We start from the raw sequence: 17469 nt of genomic DNA on the forward strand, positions 1-17469 counted from the left end.
TCCAGCTCAATTATTCTTTTTCTTCCATTATCCTTAGTAATTACAATTTTTTAGTGTGTGTTGTAGATATTTAACTGTATGTGTGCTTTTTCTTAGGATCTTTGGTAATTATATTTTCCTTCAATGCATGCCATCTTCATCTACACTTGATATATGAAAAGGAGCAAATCAAGCTCTGACATCGGCCATGAAGCTGTAACTTACTTCCTATCATTACTAGGCTACTGTTAGCTACATATCATCATAATTAATGACTTGATAAAGTACAGAAACTTTGTTGTTTAACATCTACCATTTTATTCACTGGTAATATTTCTCTTGGTCATCTGGAAAAATAGTCATAAATACAGCCTATAAAATATTTGCCTCATGATTACTGTATTTGGCTACTAGTAGGTTGAGTTATTGAAAGCTATTAAAATAATTGAGTCATTTCTCTTCAAATACTCCATGTGAATTCTTTTTGCAAATATATGAGTTAGTAGGAGTCTAGATTACTTTCTCTGAGGAAAACAGATCTGACATTGTTTTGTCTTGTTTTTATTTTGTTTTGCTTTGAGCTTGGCCAAAAATCACTGCCAGATCTGAAGAAAGATAGCTAAAATTATTATTCTCTTGCTCTGGAACATTCTCATAGAAGCAGTGTGGATTCATTCTGCCCTGGAATCATGATCTACTTATACATGCCTCTTCTGATTGCTATAATGCCAACCTGTTTTAATTTGACCCACACTCATTCTTTCATGGTCAGGTTGTCTAGCTTAGCATAATGCTTACCCATAGGGTTTACAATTACAGCTAGACAGAGAGAGATTTACTATCACTTCTTGGCCTCACCATTGGGTTGATACTAGATCTGACAGGATAAAATTCACAAGATTGTTTCTTACTGCTTCGTAATGGACTAAATTCACTATTTGTCCTAATTAGGTGAAAAGTTTTGACATATCCTAAAATACATTATGATTATTTGATATCAAATTTTATGGTATGAATGTTGTGTCTGGACCCTTCTTTGGGTACCCTGTACCAGACCAAACCAAAGAAAAAAATTATGAGTTCTAAAAATAAAGCTGTACAATTGCATCCTCCCCAAGCCCCTCATTTTTACCACCTAATTGTAGAAACCTCCTCAGTGGATCCTGTATCTTACTTCCCTTCATATTCAACCTAATGACAATCATTTAAACAGTGAAACCAAACCTACAATTTATTTATCATTTGTTTTTATAACTTTTACAGCTGCTCATTTCAGTTTTAATTGAGACCACCACTCTGATAATGAAATGGAATGTGGTATGTTTGTGTAATATGTTTTATGGTCCATTTATATACAGTGGTAGCAATGAATTGTGTATTGTCAACAAAAGTGATATATACAGGTGGACAATATTCTCTGAGATTGCTTTTGTTGCACATTTTAAGGAAAGCCTAGAGTAGAGTGTTACTCCTAGCTAATACCAGTTTGTACTTGAACCTAGTGGTAGAAAGCCAACAGAATTCACTTGCCAGAATTTCCAATTTTTTGATCATGGGATCAAGCCATTGTTTTCCCAGTTGACACTGAGAGAAGTTCTTAGTCACATTAGTTGTCCCACCTCTTTTCCTACTGGTTCATAGACTAAGCACTCACATGCTTACTTATTTCATGAGCTGAAGTTGCTAGGCGATTCTAGAGATCTGACTATCACAGTATCTATCATTGTCAGCATGAAGGGCACTAAGTTAGGTATGCTCTTTGGTTATCATAAAGGTAATATAGGGTCACCTGTATTCATGATATTCCTACTACTTTGGAAGGATTATTCCGTTATTGAGTTGATGATGGGTTGGACTTGACTCTCCCAGGGCAAGGCTGCCAAACTCCTTATTTCACCCATTTTAGTAAGTTGGTTGTCATGCCATCAGAAGCATCTGCTCACAAAAGTTTATTGTTATTTATTAGTCTCTAAAATTTGTGATCATCTGTTAAACCATTAATTCTAAGAACTTGGGTGAGTAATGATTAATCAAATTTCTGTCAATATCTTTTCTAAAGTATTTAAACATTTATCTCAGGATTTCATAGGTATTTGACTGGAGTTCCCACAACCTGTATAGTTTGTGTGTGTGTGTGTGTGTGTGTGTGTGTGTGTGTGTGTGTGTGTGGTTTTTATTAAAAATCTTTTAAACATTTATATATTTTTGAGAGACGAGAGAGACAGAGCATGAGAGGGGGGAGGGACAGAGAGAGAGAGAGAGAGAGAGGGAATCTGAAACAAGCTCCAGGCTCTGAACTGGTAGCATAGAGTCCCACATGGGTCTGGAACCCACAAACTGTGAGATCATGACCTCAGCTGAAGTCAGACACTGAACCGACTGAGCCACCCAAATTCCCGTTTGTCATTTTTTAAAAATTAATCAGTGGTCTTGAGTTACTTTGTGAGTGAAAGTAATATATGCCCAGCTAGCCCCTGAAACATAAGACTTTCCAGGGATGGGAAAAAACTGCTCTTATTATTATTTTCCCTACTACTTATGCTTCTTACTTTTGTGGTCTAGGTTTTATCAGGGCTACTAGCAAAAGACAGATAGTAGAAGTTTTCGCTAAGTTTCTTTCTACCTAATACACTCTTGACTATCCAATAAGCCAGTCCCATGTTTCTAGGTCAGTTTCCTCCAAATCCCATTGGAAAGACTTGTCCCCATATTCTGCTTCTTTAAACAAACACTTTGCTACTTTAAACCAAAGATTTTGCTACTGTAAACAAAAGAATAGCTAGACAGCCATACTGGAATCATACCTTAATTTTTTCATCCTTTTCTTTGTTAAGAATGGCTAGTCATTATGATTTCTGAGACTGAAAGAAAATTCTGCTTACAGTGCCAATTGGAGTTAATACAAAGACTGGTTTGTCAAATCAGATTCACACAGATCATAAATCTTACTGCATATCAAGCAGCTTTAATCATCTCAAGGATACACGTACTTAAAAACAGAAGATAGAGAAGTCCAAGTCTGCCAGTGCTGCTCTGTAGATTCTTTCTTGATGCATTAGACTACATTTTACCTAGATTTAGTATACAGAGTCTCTAAGTTATGCATGAAAGGTGTCACACAACAGAAAACTAATTTGGTCATAAAATGCCCCCATTTTATTCACTAATAATTACAAACCTTATAATATTATTCCAAGAAATCATCTTAGGTAAATCCATAGATTTCAATGCTGTTTTTCATGAGCCATCTGAGTACATTCCACGTACATTCTGCTAAATGTATTCCATACATAAAGGCTTTCCCACTCTCTGTTTCCAGGAAATAGTGTTATTAGTATGTTTGCAAGGAGATTTAATCAGGTCATCTTCTTTTTCTTTTGCTGAAATGTGTAGTGATCAAGAAAAATAATTTGTTTATTTCTAAAATTAAACTTCAGAGAGAGGGACCTGGGGAAGATGGCGGCGTAGGAGGATGCTGGGCTCACTGCATCCTGCTGATCACTTAGATTCCACCTACACCCTTCTAAATAACCCAGAAAACCGCCAGCAGACTAGCAGAATGGAGTCTCTGGAGCCAAGCGCAGACGAGAGGCCCACAGAAGAGGGTAGGAAGGGCAGCGAGGTGGTGCGTGCTTCACAGACTGGCGGGAGGGAGCCTGGGCAGAGGGGTGGCCCACCGGCCAAGCAGAGCCCCCAAGTCTGGCTTGCAAAAGTGAAGGGGCTGGACAGAGTGTGTTCTCACAGCAAGCGGGACTTAACATCTGGAAGGTTATAAGCTAACAGCTCTGCTCGGAGAGCTGGAGGGCTGGAGGACAATGGGAGGGAGAGTTGTTGAGCCCCAGATGACAGAGCTCAGCTTGCAAGGGAACAAGGCGCTCGCCAGCACCATCTCCCTCGCCCATCCCCCAGCCAAAATCCCAAAGGGAACCAGTTCCTGTCAGGGAACTTGCTTGCACTGCTCACACTCCCAGCGATGTGCTTCTGCAGATTCATCCCCTCCAGCAGGTCTGACTCCCTCCCGGTGCTGCAGGGTCCCTCCCGAAGCGGATCTCCAAAGGAAAAGCAAGCTGAGCCTGCCCCTCCCGCCCCCGTGCACCTTGCTGATCCACCCCAGCTAACACACCAGATCCCCAGCACCACAAGCCTGGCAGTGTGCAAGTAGCCCAGATGGACCACGCCACCCCACAGTGAATCCCACCCCTAGGAGAGGGAAAGAGAAGGCACACACCAGTCTGACTGTGGCCCCAGTGGTGGGCTGGGGGCAGACATCAGGTCTGACTGTGGCCCGCCCACCAATGCAAGTTATTCAAGACAACACAGGGGAAGTGCCCCGCAGTTCCGCACCACTCCAGGGACAATCCAAAATGACGAAATGGAAGAATTTCCCTCAAAAAAACATCCAGGAAATAATGACAGCCAACGAACTGATCAAAAACGATTTAAACAATGTAACAGAAAGTGAATTTACAATAATAGTCATAAAATTAATCGCTGGGCTTGAAAACAGTATAAAGGACAGCAGAGAATCTATTGCTACAGAGATCAAGGGACTAAGGAACAGCCAGGAGGAGCTAAAAAATGCTATTAATGAGCTGCAAAATAAAATGGAGAGGACCACAGCTCGGATTGAAGAGGCAGAGGAGAGAATAGGTGAACTAGAAGATAAAATTATGGAAAAAGAAGAAGCTGAGAAAAAGATTAAAAAATCCAGGAGTATGAGGGGAAAATTAGAGAACTAAGTGAAGCACTAAAGAGAAATAATCTATGCATAATTGGTATTCCAGAGGAGGAAGAGAGAGAGGGAAAGGTGCTGAAGGTATACTTGAAGAAATAATAGCCTAGAACTTCCCTGATCTGGAAAAGGAAAAAGGCATTGAAATCCAAGAGGCACAGAGAACTCCCTTCAGACGTAACTTGAATCGATCTTCTGCACGACATATCATAGTGAAACTGGCAAAATACAAGGATAAAGAGAAAATTCTGAAAGCAGCTAGGGATAAACATGCTCTAACGTATAAAGGGAGACCTATAAAACTCGTGACCGATCTCTCTACTGAAACTTGGCAGGCCAGAAAGGAATGGCAGGAGATCTTCAATGTGATGAACAGAAAAAATATGCAGCCGAGAATCCTTTATCCAGCAAGTCTGTAATTTAGAATAGAAGGACAGATAAAGGTCTTCCCAAACAAACAAAAACTGAAGGAATTTGTCACCACTAAACCAGCCCTACATGAGATCCTAAGGGGGATCCTGTGAGACAAAGTACCAGAGACATCACTACAAGCATGAAACCTACGGACATCACAATGACTCTAAACCCATATCTTTCTATAATAACACTGAATGTAAATGGACTAAATGCGCCAACCAAAAGACATAGAGTATCAGAATGAATAAAAAAAAAAGACCCATCTATTTGCTGTCTACAAGAGACTCATTTTAGACCTGAGGACACCTTCAGACTGAGAGTGAGGGGATGGCGAACTATTTATCATGCCACTGGAAGTCAAAAGAGAGCTGGAGTAGCCATACTTATATCAGACAAACTAGACTTTAAATTAAAGGCTGTAACAAGAGATGAAGAAGGGCATTATGTAATAATCACAGGGTCTATCCATCAGGAAAAGCTAACAATTATAAATGTCTATGCACCGAATATGGGAGCCCCCAAATGTATAAAACAATTACTCACAAACATAAGCAACCTTATTGATAAGAATGTGGTAATTGCAGGGGACTTTAACACTCCACTTACAGAAATGGATAGATCATCTAGACACACGGTCAATAAAGAAACAAGGGCCCTGAATGATACATTGGATCAGATGGACTTGACAGATATATTTAGAACTCTGCATCCCAAAGCAACAGAATATACTTTCTTCTCGAGTGCACATGGAACATTATCCAAGATAGATCACATACTGGGTCACAAAACAGCCCTTCATAAGCATACAAGAATTGAAATCATACCATGCATACTTTCAGATCACAATGCTATTAAGCTTGAAATCAACCACAGGAAAAAGTCTGGAAAACCTGCAAAAGCATGGAGATTAAAGAACACCCTAGTAAAGAATGAAAGGGTCAACCAGGCAATTAGAGAAGAAATTAAAAGATATATGGGAAAAAATGAAAATGAAAATACAACAATCCAACAACAGATGTATGGCCAACTGATCTTTGACAAAGCAGGAAAGAACATCCAGTGGAAAAAAGACAGTCTCTTTAACAAATGGTGCTGGGAGAACTGGACAGCAACATGCAGAAGATTGAAACTAGACCACTTTATCACACCATTCACAAAAATAAACTCAAAATGGATGAAGGACCTGAATGTGAGACAGTGAACCATCAAAACCCTAGAGGAGAAAGCAGGAAAAGACCTCTCTGACCTCAGTCATAGCGATTTCTTACTTGAGACATCCCCAAAGGCAAGGGTATTAAAAGCAAAAATGAACTACTGGGACCTTATGAAGATAAAAAGCCTCTGCACAGCAAAGGAAACAACCAACAAAACTAAAAGGCAACCAACGGAATGGGAAAAGATATTTGCAAATGACATATCGGACAAAGGGCTAGTATCCAAAATCTATAAAGAGCTCACCAAACTCCACACCCAAAAAACAACCCATTGAAGAAATGGGCAGAAAACACGAATAGACACTTCTCTAAAGAAGACATCCGGATGTCTAACAGGCACATGAAAAGATGCCCAACGTCTCTCTTCATCAGGGAAATACAAATCAAAACCACACTCAGATATCACCTCACGCCAGTCAGAGTGGCTAAAATGAACAAATCAGGAGACTATAGATTCTGGAGAGGATGTGGAGAAACGGGAACCCTCTTGCACTTTTGGTGGGAATGCAAACTGGTGCAGCCCTTCTGGAGAACAGTGTGGAGGTTCCTCAGAAAATTAAAAATAGACCTACCCTATGACCCAGCAATAGCACTGCTAGGAATTTACCCAAGGGATACAGGAGTACTGATGCATAGGGGCACTTGTACCCCAATGTTTATAGCAGCACTCTCAACAATAGCCAAATGATGGAAAGAGCCTAAATGTCCATCAACTGATGAATGGATAAAGAAATTGTGGTTTTATATACACAATGGAGTACTATGTGGCAATGAGAAAGAATGAAATATGGCCCTCTGTAGCAACGTGGATGGAACTGGAGAGTGTAATGCTAAGTGAAATAAGCCATACAGAGAAAGACAGACCATATGTTTTCACTCTTATGTGGATCCTGAGAAACTTAACAGAATCCCATGGGGGAGGGGAAGGAAAAAAAAAAGAGGTTAGAGTGGGAGAGAGCCAAAGCATAAGAGACTCTTAAAAACTGAGAACAAACTGAGGGTTGATGGGGGGTGGGAGGGAGGGGAGGGTGGGTGATGGGTATTGAGGAGGACGTCTTTTGGGATGAGCACTGGGTGTTGTATGGAAACCAATTTGACAATAAATTTCATATATTGAAAAAAATTAAATTAAATTAAACCTCAACATCTTACATACAACCTCTGCTATTTCTATTGTTTTCTCAATATGGCAGTGTCTTCTTTCTGGTAGACCATGTCAGATTTTTCTGACACATGGAATATTCTTTTTAGTTAATGGATTCATGTTTTCTTTCATTTCTTGGTCATTTTCTTTAATCGTCACTGTAAATATTTTTTATCATCAATATGATTATCTCATAATTATAATCATGAGTACATTGGCTTTCTTTCCTTGACATCTTTGGCATATCATAATTATTCTCCAGATAATTCCAAATTACTCATGTGAATTTAAATTTTCACCTTTTTCTTTCATTTCTATCCACTCTTTACCTTCCTTCAGTTTTCTTAAAGTTTATTCATTTATTTTGAGAGAGAGAGAGAGAGAGAACACAAGCAAGGGAGAGTCAGAGAGAAAGGGAAAAAAAGAATCCCAAGCAGGCTCCGTGCTGTCAGCACAGAGCCTCGCATGAGACTCAAACTCATGAACAATGAGATCGTGACCTGAGTCAAAACTAGAAGTCAGACACTTAACCAACTGAGCCACCCAGGCACCCCTATTTATTTATTTTTTGAGAGATAGGAAGAACACAAGCAAGGGAGGGTAGAGAGAGAGAGAGGAAGAGAGAGAATCCCAAGCAGACTCCACACTGTCAACGCAGAGCCTGACATGGGGCTCAATCCCACAAACCATGAGATCAGGAGCTGAAATCAAGGTCTGACTGAGCCACCCAGGGGTCTCTACCTTACCTCAGTTTTTGGCACTTCATTCTTTAATTCTACTTCCAATCTAAGTTTCATTTCTATAGTTGTTTTACTTTTCTTCCATTTCTTTCTTGAGCTGTCAGTTCATGTATTAGGCAAATATAGTAATATCTCCATTATTAGTAACTATTTTGTAGGATTAATTTTTATTAAAAATTTAAAACAATTTTTGAGACTAGTGGCACTGTGTTTGGCTTCTGTGAAGTCAATAGGGATCTAAAAAAGGCACTTATATAAATAAATCTTTAATGTAAAATTTTTACTTGTTAGAAAACTAGAAGCAAGGGCCATAACAGATTTTTGCTCACAGGATTTTCTTTGAGCTGATACAAGACATGATTAAATTGTATTGGATTTAATTATAAACTCTGTATAAGATTAATTAGTACATTTTATTCAGCAGTCTTAAACACATCAACCCACATTTATTTAATTTATGTAAGGAATTTTCTTATGGAAGTAAAAAAAATGCACAGTGAGGTTAAGTGATTTCCTAGAAATGGTTCAGTGAGTTCACCAAAGAGCAGTATTATAGTTTCTGAGCACTGGATCTTATTTTTTAAAGCTAATAATTAGTAATTAACATCAGCAAATGTCAAAAGTAAAGTAAGAGAAATTCTGAATAACCCAGGCACTACAGTTAATTTGTAAAACGTGTCATTTCCTGCATTGCACTTGAAAGTGCTGATTACATATAGGACTTGAAGAAGCTCCTCTAGTGGCTTGGACACATTTAAATAAATACCAGATTATAAAGGTTAGAATTTCTAATTCTACTTTAGAATGCCTATTATGAGCTATAATTTCAAATTAATTATAACAATATTAAATGCCCTTAACTTAAATGCCAAATCTAAACAAAGTATGTATTTCATGTTTTTTTTTTTCTTTTAAAATCAGAGAAGGAGCTGGAGATAACATTCTGAAGAGACTAGAATGTAGTGGGAGGCACACTTGGCTAGAGGAATGTTGAAAAGTAATAATCTTCTTATGGAGAAATTTAATTTAATTTTGTTACTTTTTTTAAATGTTTATTTTTAAAATTTTTATTTATTTTTGAGAGAGAGCACAAGTGGGGTAGGGGCAGAGAGAAAGAGAGACACAGAATCAGAAGCAGGCTCCAGGCTGTGAGCTGTCAGCACAGAGCCTGACACAGGGGCTTGAACTCACAAGCCATGAGATCATTGCCAGAGCTGAAGTCAGATGCTTAACCCACTGAGCCACCCAGGTTCCCCAGATGTTTATTTATTTTTGAGAGAGATACAGCACCCAAGAACTCCCGTGAGCATGAGTGGGGGAGGGTCAGAAAGTGAGGGAGACAGAGGATCCAAAGCAGGCTCCCTCCTGTCAGCAATGAGCCTGATTAGGGGCTTGAACTCACAAACTGTGAGATCACGACCTGAGCTTAACTGACTGAGCCCCAGGAGAAATTTAATTTTAGAAAAATACAGAAAAGGTTAATAAAAGTGAAAATAAAATTGTTTAGTTAAAACAAAGTATTATGATCTTCATATATATATTTTCTGACACACAAAAAATATCTTAAGAATTTTTATGGTATATATTTTATATGCTATTTATATCAGTATTTGAAAATTAGTTTGATTTCCTGCAAAACTGAAGCACAGAGAAGTTTTACTGAAAGACCAATGGGAAGGAATCACTTTCAGCTCTGCATTTTGTATATGGCTTTATTTGAAAGTAGCACTGTTAAGTGATAACAAAAATTCTATAAGATTGTAGGTTTACTCAATGGGAAAATAAAATGAAAGCTCAAAGCTCATGAGAAAAAAAAGTTTTCACTTAAATAGATTTTAGGGTATTTGATTTTAGAACTACAGTTTATGATACTGAGATGTGTGCGTGTGTATGTATGAGATACTCTTACACTCAGGGCTATTTCATTAAATAAATAATCTTCCTATAAAAATGTTGCAGTGATGCCACACTTATCTTCTTAGGTGCATTCAACAAATGAGAAACTTGTATGTTCCATATGAGACCTTTAAATGCTTCAAAACATTTTATAAACCTTAGTAGGACTGGCAACCAGGGAAAATAAAAGATATTTTGATATTAGGAGGGCTGTCAAGAGAGTGATTCACGTGTTTACTGTTTCATCTTAAAAGGAAAAGGACTGACTGCTTCAGAACTGATAAATAGTGGTCCCTTAAATAGCAGATCATAAAGATTGGGTCTTTTTTTTTTTATCATTCTCTCAAGAGCCTTATCTGACTACCTTAGTCCAACTGCAAGACCATGTTTTGAAAGAGAAGGCAATGAAGGCTGCATGCCATTCCTGCTTATGGAAGTTATCATAACATTTTTAGAATATTATCTAATGCTTTAATTTTAAATCTGTATGCTTAAAAATGTATTTATCCTTTAAGTAAATGTCATTTCTTTTTTTTAAATTTTTTTTTTCAACGTTTATTTATTTTTGGGACAGAGAGAGACAGAGCATGAATGGGGGAGGGGCAGAGAGAGAGGGAGACACAGAATCGGAAACAGGCTCCAGGCTCTGAGCCATCAGCCCAGAGCCCGACATGGGGCTCGAACTCACGGACCGCGAGATCGTGACCTGGCTGAAGTCAGACGCTTAACCGACTGCGCCACCCAGGCGCCCCAGTAAATGTCATTTCTTAAAGAAAGGCCTCATAGTCTACTCTTTATTAAGTGATCTAGTCAATTATCTACATCTGTTACTGATTTAATTTAATATGGAGCTTCGTGATACGGACCAAGAAATAATTTTACTGTCACCCAAAATGAGTTTGGGTTCTGTATTAGTTTGCGAGGGTTGTCATATCAAAGTACCACAAAGTGGGTGGCTTAGACAACAGAAGTTTGTTTTATTACAGTTCTGAAGGCTAGAAGTCTGAGATCAAGATATCAGTAAGGTTGATTTCTTCTAAAGCCTCTCTCTTTGACTTGTAGAAGGCTGACTTCCCCTTGTCTCTTCCCATAGTCTTCTCTCTGGGTGTGTTGATGTTCTAACTTTCTTTTATGAGGACAACAGTCATATTGGATTAGGGCCCACACATTGGCCTCATTTTACCTTATTTACCTCTTTTAAAGGTCCTGTCTTCAAATACAGTCACATTCTGAAGTACTAGGGGTTAGGACTTCAACATACAGATTTTGAGGAGACACATTTCAGTCCCTAAAAGGTCCCGGTATTAATTCAGTGGTCTTCAGGAGCTTTTGATTCTACTTGAGTTCTGTATTTAAAATTACATGAGATTACTGGATTTCTGTCTTCATCAGTGATGAAGTAAATAATTTTATCACTGGATGTTATATGAGTCAAGGTTGTCTAGAGAAACAGAGTCAATAGGATGTGTATCTATGTGTAGATAGATAGATACAGTATAGATATAGATAGATAGATTGATATAGATACTTATTTTAAGAAATTGACTCCTGTGATTATGGACACTGGCAAATCCAAAGTGTGCATGGTGAGCCAACAGACTGGAGATCCAGGAAGAGCCAGTGTTGCAATTCAAATCCAAAGGCCTTCTGTTGCAGAATTCCTTCTTTCCCAGAGGAGATCAATCTTTTTGTTTTATTGAGACCTTTAACAGATTGGATGAAGCTCGTCCATTATGGGGGGCAACCTACTTTACTCAGAGTTCACTGGTTTAGATGTTAATCTTATCCAAAACCACCTGCACTGAAACATCCAGAATAAAATTTGATGAAATATCTGGCACACTTATCTAACCAAGTTGACACATAAAATTAATCACCACAAATATAGACTTAGAATAGGGACAATATTTATTAACCCACACAAAATGGCAAGCACTATGCTAAACAAGTAAGATAGTTCATCCTTTTTTTTTTTCCAACGTAAATTCCAGACCTTGGAATCACAGTATAGACAGACTAACCTTCCTGTGATCTCAATTTCCTACAAAGACTTGTCTGAATAAACATAGCTTTCATATTAAAATATAAATGGATATATAATAGAGTGCATTGCAGTATACATAAGTGTTTTAGTAATCTTACAAAGCCGTGAGACTTGTGGTTCAGTCTTGTAGTAATGTTTCAAACATCACAGCTCTTAGTACAGCATTAGATTAATACATTACTACTCTTAATACATTTGTTCCTTTCCTATACTTTAGCATCTTAAAACTCCAAGGAGGTGCAAACTCAAAGACTCTTTGTTCATGCCACTATGTCCCCATAATCTATATTTTTATTGACTCTTTTTATGCCATCCAAAGTTATGCATATATGCTTCCTAAAATATTTTTCTACTTCATTGTTCAGCTCCCTAAATGAAGATTTGGCATAGTATTTCCTTGTTCTGATTGTTTTTCAAGTAAAATACTCTGATCTTTTATTTCATATAGAACAAGGGAGGTGATAATCAAAAAGTAGAAAGTGGTGAAGATAGAAGCTGAGAACTCCCATAAATTAATATTTTATTTTTCAGTATTGATGTAAAAAATGTAAAATTTCAAACAAATTTTGAATTTTGATTTCATTTTTAACTGTCTTTTCAGAGGTACATCTTTTCTTTTGCCTTTAGAAGGACCATAGTAGAAAATTAGGAACCTTAGACAGTTTATTCTTGACATGTATTAATAGAGAAAGTCATATATATTCTCATTTTACAAAGGAGGACACTGAAATTCTAAGTAGTTTTAAAATTTATCCAACTGTATGTCATTGATAATGTAGCCACAAGTTGAGTGCAAATCAATCAGACTTCTCAGGTCATGTTTTTGTTTTGTTTTGTCTGACTACATTCTGTATTGGGAGAGACAACAGGACCTTAAAGAGGACAAAATAAACCTAGGTCTCATCTTAATTTTTTTCTTATTTCAGACACAAATGATTTGTTTCTGTTTTTGAGTATGTGCGTGTGTGTATGTGTATGTAACAAAAGAAGTGGAAAGAAGTAATAAAATAAATAGAAAATTTCACTATGAAAACATCTCAGTAGTTTTACTGAAATAAAGGTATGTATTGGGAATGCCAAGGGGAAGAACCAAACTATTTTCTAAAAGGAAAACCAATGAAATTCTAATCGGAGTAGATAAATGAGGGAACATTCAATGCTTAATTTTTCATAAGTGGGAATATTTGAAATTTTTATTACAAACTAGAATTGTTACTCATTTTTTTCTTGCCTTGAGCAGTATTTTATAAATTCAAACCATGCAATTAATTCAGTAACCTTGTGATAATCTTTTTAATGAATTGAAACTATTTAATGTTTTGTTTTCTGCCACTAGTCATTAAGATGAATATTTTAAATTACAGAAAACAAGACATAGGTAAGGTTCAGAAGGTGAGAGGTATCTAAAATAAGAAAGCAAAAAGATTCATCTAATCTTATAATTTATGTATTAAGCTTTTAGTTTCCTTGGTCAGAAATACGTTTTTGTTAGCACATGAATATTAAGGAAGATTGGGAAATCAATAATAATGACTTTAAAAATCCATCTGTTGCAGAAATCCTGTATGAGACTAAACACAAATAAAGGCTGAAAGTTTTAAACAAAATGATTCTGTCAAGACTTTGGCACAATTATAATAAATATCTCAAAGTTGTTAGTTTAACTGAATAGTAAATTGTGGGGCATCTTACATTTGCCAAGATTGAGTGATAGCTTTTAGCTTCAAATTAAAATGTATTTTTTATGATATAAGAAAATACTAGCCAAACTACCTCTCCATAATTCAGAGAATTGGCAAAGCAGCAGTGTGATTTGGGGTGTTTACATGGTTTTCCATCCATTCATAAATTCATGAATATTCTTAAGTCATAGCATATTATAAAAACTTACTTGCTGAGTGATTATAGGGAGATGTGTCTACAGAAGTATTATGGAGTATAACAGCTCTCAGGAATTATTCAGGATTAAATCATTCCATATTGACATATTTTATGACTAATACAAATATACTTGCGTAGTGTTTTAGAGCAATGGTTATCAAGTGTTTGGCCTATATTACTTCAGTGGCCAATAACATCAGAATCCTCAGCCTCACTTAAGCTTTCAACTCTTCTAGTGCTTCTGTGTCACCACAAGATTTTGGCTACTGATAACTCCCTGGTGCTTCAATATCTCCTGTAGTAGGAGGTGTTGTTGTATACTAGGTCTCATTCCCAAGCTGACATATTACTTTGAGTAGTGTCTTTTTTTTTTAATTTTTTTTTTAAATTTACATCCAAATTAGTTAGCATATAGTGCAATAATGATTTCAGGAGTCGATTCCTTAGTGCCCCTTACCCATTTAGCCCATCCCCTCTCCCACAACCCCTCCCGTAACCCTCTGTTTGTTCTCCATATTTAAGAGTCTCATGTTTTGTCCCCCTCCCTGTTTTTATATTATTGTTGTTTCCCTTCCTTTATATTCATCTGTTTTGTATCTTAAAGTCCTCATATGAGTAAAGTCACAATATTTGTCCTTCTCTAATTTCGCTTAGCATAATACCCTCCATTTCCATCCACGTAGTTGCAAATGGCAATATTTCATTCTTTTTGATTGCCACTTTGAGTAGCCTCTTAAGAGAGCGTGCCATCTTTAGGTCTACTTAATCACTTTGAAGTACATCTTTCCATTTAAAACATTTATATTTTAGTTGAGTTCTTATTTCCTCTAAGAGTTTTCTTGGAGGTGATTTATCATTAGTACCCAGATTCCTTTGAACTATTATCAGAAGTCTCTCTTTTATTATCCAACGTTATATGTACATTTATCCCCAGACTCATTTTCCACCCAATTCTCTTCCCTCACCCCCAAATCCTTGTGTGGTGCTCTTGGGACCAATGATTTCTCCTCCCCCAAGTGCCCTATTTTTTAAACTACTCCTACTAATATTCTTTCTTCCCCATATACTCTAGTTTAAATATTGCTGTACCCTCAAGATACTGCTCCCCTGAAATTGCTCCTCCCCTGCAGTTATCTCATGGTATACTTGGGTTTATTTGTTTGTTTTCACTCACAGCACAATTAGTCCAAACTGTAATTCGGTGGTAATCAAAAATTTTTGTTCTTCATTACTGCTTTTAAGTAATTTTTACTCCATACCTCAAAAGTCCCAACTCCTTTGAAAAGGCTGTATTCAGAATTTTCTTATCACCCTCTCCTTGGTACTATCATTTACGCAGGTGTCTTCCTGATGACTCCCTCCTTGCATTAGAGTTCTCTAGAGAAACAGAACCAATAGAGATTTATTATAAGGAATTGACTCGTGTTTACAGAGGCTCAGAATCTCAAGATCTGCGATAGAAAGCTGGAGACCCCCAATCTGATGGTGTAGTTCTAGTTTGAGTCCAAAGACAGGGAAATATCAGTGTTCTATCTCAAGTACAGTAAAACCTTAGTTTGCAAGCATAATTCCTTCTGAAAACATGCTTGTAATCCAAAGCACTTGTATATCAAAATGAATTTCCCCATAAAAATAATGGAAACTCAGATGATTTGTTCCACAACCCAAAAATACTCATGTAAAAATGATTACAAATATTGTAGTATAATACAAAATAATAAAGAAAATACAAAATATAAAGAAGAATAAATTAAACTGCACCTATCTTTGAAAACCTTCGTGGCTGGTGTGAGGGAGACAAGAGAGAGGAGGCTTATTGTGTAGGATGAGTTTCACTATCCCTAAGGGAATCACTGCTATCTATTGGCTCAATGGAATCTTTTTTCTTTTCTTGCAACTTTAACAAGGAACCTGTATCCAGCAACATTTGCTTTTGCCTTCTTTTGAGGATTTTGCGTAAATGTGACATTGCATTGATGATCATATCACCCACAATCCTTCAGTGAGAAAGAGAGAACTATTGGCTCAGTTGTAATCATGTGACATTTGGAATCACATACTCGTATTGCAAGATACTGCTCATTTCTCAAGTCAAAATTTATTAGCAGTGTTTGCTTATCTGGCAGTCACAGAGCAAGTTACTCTCAGTCCAAGGTTGTATTGTATTAAGGCCAGAAGAGTTCCCTCTTAGCCTTTTTTTTCTATTCAGGTTTTCAACTGAGTACATGAATCCCACCCACAAAAGGGAGGACAATCCTTTTTACTCAGTCTATCAATTCAAACGTTAATCTTATCCAGAAACATTCTCACTGACACTCAGAATGATATCTGACCAAATGTCTGTTTCTCCTAAGCAAACATTTAGCCCTGGTTCACTCTTTTTCTAACATTTTATTCTCATCATTCTAGGTGATCATTTACCTACCACATCTATGCATTTCTAACATTCTAGCTTCTTATTTACTTAATCTCTTTAATTATAATTTTCTTTCCATCCACCCCACTTAAACACTCCATGGTCATGTTCATACCTAGGTCCTGAGAATTAGATTTCTGTATTCAGATCTTAAGCGCTTAAGAGGCAGCGCTTCTCAGACTTTGTTGTGAATAATAATTATCCAGAGAGCCTGTTAAAATGTAGCCCTATTTAGTAGTCTGGAAGAGAGTCTTAGAGTCTGTGTTTCTACCAAGATCCCAGGTGGCAGCAATGCTGCTATCATGGACCACAGTTTGAGTAGCAAGGTGGTGTATATACTAATAGTTGACTTGATGAAAGAACCACATCCTCCAGTGCTTATAAAGAAGTTCTTATTTCTTTGTCACATAACAGTTTAAAGGTAGACAATCTAGTTTGGAGAGATAGCTCTGCCCATTAGGTCATTCAGGGACCCAGGTTTCTCAATAGTGCCATTAGCCATTCTCTACAGGGATGTTTTCATCCTCAAGATGGGAGTTGGAGCTTACATGTTTGCAGTGTAGACTATGGAAATTTAATTTTTGAGGTGGGCAAAATACAGAGTCCAGGAAAGTGCTTTTTCTCTTATAAAGACGATCTAGATATAGCACTTATCAATTCTGTACCCACAGGTATCTTTAGAGATGGCACAGAAATGTAATGTGTACTTTGGCATTCATGTGCTTAGATGAAACTGGGGTGAGTCTATTGCTACAAGAAAGAAGGAGATAATGATTTTGGGGCTCTCTGGGTAGTTTCTACTGCTTCATTGTGAGAGTTAGCTTTATGTGCCACCATGAGTGAGCTAATGATGCTCAGATAGCCAGTAAAACATTTTTGGGGGGTATGTCTGAGAGGATATTTCTGGAAGAGATTAGCATTGGGTTTAGTAGACAGAGTAAAGATGTATCTTCGCCAGTGTCGGTAGGCATCATCCAATTCATTGAGGGCCCTAAAAGAACAAAAG

General features: G+C 37.2%; 2 long non-coding RNA genes across 8 annotated transcripts in view; one reads left to right on the forward strand and one right to left on the reverse strand.

Annotated features, from left to right (window-relative positions):
- The window catches only part of LOC123383964, a 454947-nt gene that overhangs the window by 222555 nt on the left and 214923 nt on the right, over nt 1-17469 (forward strand). The window lies entirely within an intron of this gene.
- LOC109497550 overlaps nt 1-17469 on the reverse strand; it is an 83654-nt gene that overhangs the window by 53532 nt on the left and 12653 nt on the right. For all 4 annotated transcript variants that reach the window (XR_002737256.2, XR_002737255.2, XR_006594425.1 and 1 more), the window contains one exon: nt 15307-15424. This is a non-coding gene — a long non-coding RNA (uncharacterized LOC109497550). The remainder of the gene's footprint in view (nt 1-15306; nt 15425-17469) is intronic.

This window comes from Felis catus, chromosome A2 (assembly GCF_018350175.1).
Source record: "Felis catus isolate Fca126 chromosome A2, F.catus_Fca126_mat1.0, whole genome shotgun sequence".
NCBI lineage: Eukaryota > Metazoa > Chordata > Mammalia > Carnivora > Felidae > Felis > Felis catus.